This window comes from Lissotriton helveticus, chromosome 1_1, assembly GCF_964261635.1.
Source record: "Lissotriton helveticus chromosome 1_1, aLisHel1.1, whole genome shotgun sequence".
Lineage (NCBI taxonomy): Eukaryota > Metazoa > Chordata > Amphibia > Caudata > Salamandridae > Lissotriton > Lissotriton helveticus.
In genome coordinates, this window is record NC_136057.1 from 1,759,732,944 (window position 1) to 1,759,737,943 (window position 5,000).

A 5,000-nucleotide genomic window follows, 5' to 3' on the forward strand; every position below is an offset into this window, starting at 1 on the left:
TGGTTTTCACGGTGGTCCTCCCCTGGGTGTCTGGGGGCTCCAGGCCGAAGGCATGGAAAAGTGCCCAGGACGGGCTCCATGCGTCCCGGGCATTCGTCCCGGGACGGGGACGGGGACAGGGACAGGGTCGGGAGAGTCCAGGCGGCTTCACTTCCGTGTCCAGCCATCTGATCGCCCAGATTCCCTCGGCCATCTGGTCGCCCGGATCCCCTCGGGCATCTGGTCGCCCGCAACGCTTTCCTATAAGGGCGACCAGATGGCCGAACTTCCCTGGAAGTCCCGATGAGGTGCCATTCGCCGCCCGGATCCCAGCGAGGGCTCCAGGAGGTCGGGTACATTCGCGCCTTGGGTCCCCTCTGTCACCTCGCGTGCACAGATTACAAGAAAAGGGGGTAATTTTCCTCCGGATTACTAGGGAGAAGGGTACGCCCGGACACCCCTCCGAGGCTGGCGGTTCTCTGCCATGGGGACCAGATGGGCTATGCCTGGGCAACACCTCCCTAGGCCACCCGGGGCTTCCTTCCTCCAGGCCAACCGCATGTCAAATTGCCCAGGACGGGCTCCATGGCTCCTGGGCAGTCGTCACCCGGGCGTCCGGGGCTCCATCCAGGCTGACGGCATTGAAAAGTGCCCAGGACAGGCTCCATGCGTCCCGGGCATTCATCCCCCGGGCGTCCGGGGCTCCATCCAGGCTGACGGCATGGCAGAGTGCCCGGGTCGTGATCCATGGTTTCCAGGGATGTCCTCCCCTGGGTGTCTGGGGGCTCCAGGCCGAATGCATGGAAAAGTGCCCAGGACGGGCTCCATGCGTCCCGGGCATTCGTCCCCTGGGCGTCCGGGGCTCCATCTAGGCTGACGGTATGGCAGAGTGCCCGGGTCGGGCTCCATGGTTTTCACGGTGGCCCTCCCCTGGGTGTCTGGGGGCTCCAGGCCGAAGGCACGGAAAAGTGCCCAGGACGGGCTCCATGCGTCCCGGTCACTCGTACCCCGGACGGCCGGGGCTCCATCCAGGCTGACGGCATGGCAGCGTGCCCGGGTCGGGCTCCATGAGTCTGGGACAGTCCTCCCCCGGGCGTCTGGGACACCCGTCTCCATGAGGCCAACGGCATAGGCAAAGTACCCAGGACGGGCTCCATGGGTCCCGGGCAGACCTCTCCCCGGGCATCCGGGGCTCCCACCTCCAGGCCGACGGAATGTCAAAGTACCCAGGACGGGCTCCATGGGTCCCGGGCAGCTTCCCCCGGGCGTCCGGGGCACCCACCTCCAGGCCGACGGCATGTCAAAGTACCCAGGACGGGCTCCACGGGTCCCGGGCATTCCTCCCCCCAGGTCGTCCGGGCCCTAGAGCTCCGGTGGTCCAACCTGCGCCTGAGGCCCAGCCGGGGTCCAAGAGCCCTGCCTTGCGTGGGCAGGAAGTCAGGAACCCTACCGCGAAGGCTTGGGATGGATGGGGAGCTGGGAGTCCTTTCGATCCCGGCCATCTGGTCGCCCGCGATGCTTTCCAATGGGGCGACCAGATGGCTGGGCTTCCCTGGAAGTCCCGATGAGGTGCCATTCGCCTCCCGGATCCCAGCTAGGGCTCCATGAGGTCGGGTTCTTTTACGCCTTGGGTCCCCTCTGTCACCTCGCGTGCACGGATTGCAAGAAAGGGGGGTAATTTCCCTCCGGATTACTAGGGGCAGGGTACGCCCGGACACCTCTCCAGGGCTGGTGGTTCTCTGCCCGGGGGGACCAGATGAGATATGCCTGGGCAACACCTCCCCCGGGCGTCTGGGGGCTCCATTCTCCGGGCCAACGGCATGGCTCAATGCCCAGGACGGGCTCCACGTGTCCCGGACAGACCGCCCCTGGGCGTCCGGGGCACCCATCTCCAGGAGGCCAATGGGATGGCAAAGTACCCGGGAAGTGCTCCACGGGTCCCGGGCAGCCTTCCCCCGGGCGTCCGGGGCTCCCACCTCCAGGCCGACGGCATGTCACACTGCCCAGGACGGGCTCCATGGGCCCCGGACAGACCTCCCCCCGGGCGTCCGGGGCACCCATCTCCAGGAGGCCAACGGGATGGCAAAGTACCCGGGAAGGGCTCCACGGGTCCCGGGCAGCCTTCCCCCGGGCGTCCGGGGCTCCCACCTCCAGGCCGACGGCATGTCACACTGCCCAGGACGGGCTCCATGGGCCCCAGACAGACCTCCCCCGGGCGTCCGGGGCACCCATCTCCAGGAGGCCAACGGGATGGCAGAGTAACCGGGAAGGGCTCCATGGGTCCCGGGCAGCCCTCCCCCGGGCGTCCGGGGCTCCCACCTCCAGGCCGACGGCATGTCACACTGCCCAGGACGGGCTCCATGGGCCCCGGACAGACCTCCCCCGGGCGTCCGGGGCACCCATCTCCAGGAGGCCAACGGGATGGCAGAGTAACCGGGAAGGGCTCCATGGGTCCCGGGCAGCCCTCCCCCGGGCGTCCGGGGCTCCCACCTCCAGGACGAAGGCATGTCAAAGTGCCCAGGGCGGGCTCCACGGGCCCCGGGCAGCCCTCCCCCCGGGCGTTCGGGGCACACATCTCCAGGAGGCCAACGGCATTGGCAAAGTACCCCGGAAGGGCTCCACGGGTCCCGACCAGGCTTCCCACGGGCGTCCCGGGCACCCTCCTCCAGGCCGACGGCATGTCAAAGTGTCCAGGACGGGCTCCATGGGTCCCGGGCAGCCCGCTCCCGGGCGTCCGGGGCTCCCACCTCCAGGCCGACGGCATGTCAAAGAGCCCAGGACGGGATCCACGGGTACCGGGCAGTCCTCCCCCGGGCGTCCGGGGCTCCCATCTCCAGGCCAACGGCATGGCTCAATGCCCAGGACGGGCTCCATGGGTCCCGCGCAGGCCTCCCCCGGACGCGTCCGGGGCAACCATCTCCATGAGGCCAACGGCATTGGCAAAGTACCCGGGAAGGGCTCCACGGGTCCCGGGCAGGCCTCCCCCGGGCGTCCAGGGCACCCACCTCCAGGCCGACGGCATGTAAAAGTGCCCAGGACCAGTTCCACGGGTCCCGGGCAGTCCTCCCCCGGGCGTCCGGGGCTCCCTTCCCCGGGCCAAAGCATTCCAGAGTGCCCAGGACGGGCTCCACGGGTCCCGGGCGTCCAGGGCTCCCTTCCCCGGGCCAACGGCTTGTCAGAGTGCCCAGGACGGGCTACGGGCCCCGGGCGTCCGGGGCACCCTTCCCCGGGCCAGCGGCATGTCAGAGTGCCCAGGACGAGTTCCACGGGACCCGGACGTCCGGGGCTCCCTTCCCCGGGCCAACGGCATACAGGAGTGCCCAGGACGGGCTCCACAGGTCCCGGTCGTCTGGGGCCCCCTTCCCCGGGCCAACAGCTTGTCAGAGTGCCCAGGACGGGCTCCACGGGTCCCGGGCAGTCCTCCCCCGGGCCATCAGCAGGTCAGAGTGCCCAGGACGGGCTCCACGGGTCCCGGGCAGCTCCATGCCCAAACCCATTTGAAAACCCGCCGCAGCGAAGGGGTTATAGGCGGCCATCTATTCGAATGCACAAATGCATGCTGTGACATCGCATTCCTTTACAGCGAGATGCCTTGACATCGCAAGTCAGTAGATCAACTTGATCTAGAGGACACACAAACTAAAGGCATAATACAATCTATTTTTCAAACTCCAACCTGCGCAACAGGAGGGAAAGTGTTGATATACTAGCCCCTTCAGTGCTAATGACGGCTCCAGCTCGTCACGATTCCAGTAGGGAAGGTGTTGGTACATTCCTTATGTTGGAGCGCCATCTAGAGCAAGTCCGGTAGATAATGTGTTTGCAATAGTAGCGCGCAATGCTTTCCAATGGGGCGACCAGATTGCCGGGCTGACATGGAAGGCCTGAGGTCCAGGGGAGGGCGGCCTCCCCATCCCGGGCGCTGTCCTTGGTCCTGCTGCGTGGCAGGGTGCCCGGGACGGGGTCCTGGAGGGCCCGGGGAGGCTTCCCCTGCGCCTCCGGGCTTGGGAGCCCAGGCTGGGTCCAGGGGCCCGGCCGGGCCCCGGGTCGGGTGCCACGGCCCTGGGCCCTGTCTCCCAGCCTGCCGCACTGCCAAGGGCCCGGAAAGGGGTTCCGGTGTGCCCGGGGAGCCTCCCCTTGCTTGGCTGGGTTCAGGAGCAGTGGCTAGGGCCCCTGAGGGCCCGGGGAGGGCGGCCTCCCCACCCCGGGCTCTGTCCTTGGTCCTGCTGCGTGGCAGGGTGCCCGGGACGGGGTCCGGAGGGACCGGGGAGGCGTCCCATGCACCTCCGGGCTTGGGAGCCCCGGCTGCGTCCAGGGGCCCGGCCGGGCCCCGGGTCGGTTTCTCCGGCCCTGGGCCCTGTCTCCCAGCCTGCCGCACTGTCAAGGGCCCGGGAAGGGGTTCCGATGTGCCCGGGGAGCCTCCCCTTGCTTGGCTGGGTTCAGGAGCAGTGGCTAGGGCCCCTGAGGGCCCGGGGAGGGCGGCCTCCCCACCCCGGGCTCTGTCCTTGGTCCTGCTGCGTGGCAGGGTGCCCGGGACGGGGTCCGGAGGGACCGGGGAGGCGTCCCATGCACCTCCGGGCTTGGGAGCCCCGGCTGCGTCCAGGGGCCCGGCCGGGCCCCGGGTCGGTTTCTCCGGCCCTGGGCCCTGTCTCCCAGCGTGCCGCACTGCCAAGGGCCCGGGAAGGGGTTCCGATGTGCCCGGGGAGCCTCCCCTTGCTTGGCTGGGTTCAGGAGCAGTGGCTAGGGCCCCTGAGGGCCCGGGGAGGGCGGCCTCCCCACCCCGGGCTCTGTCCTTGGTCCTGCTGCGTGGCAGGGTGCCCGGGACGGGGTCCGGAGGGACCGGGGAGGCGTCCCATGCACCTCCGGGCTTGGGAGCCCCGGCTGCGTCCAGGGGCCCGGCCGGGCCCCGGGTTGGTTTCTCCGGCCCTGGGCCCTGTCTCCCAGCCTGCCGCACTGCCAAGGGCCCAGGAAGGGGTTCCGGTGTGCCCGGGGAGCCTCCCCTTGCTTGGCTGGGTTCAGGA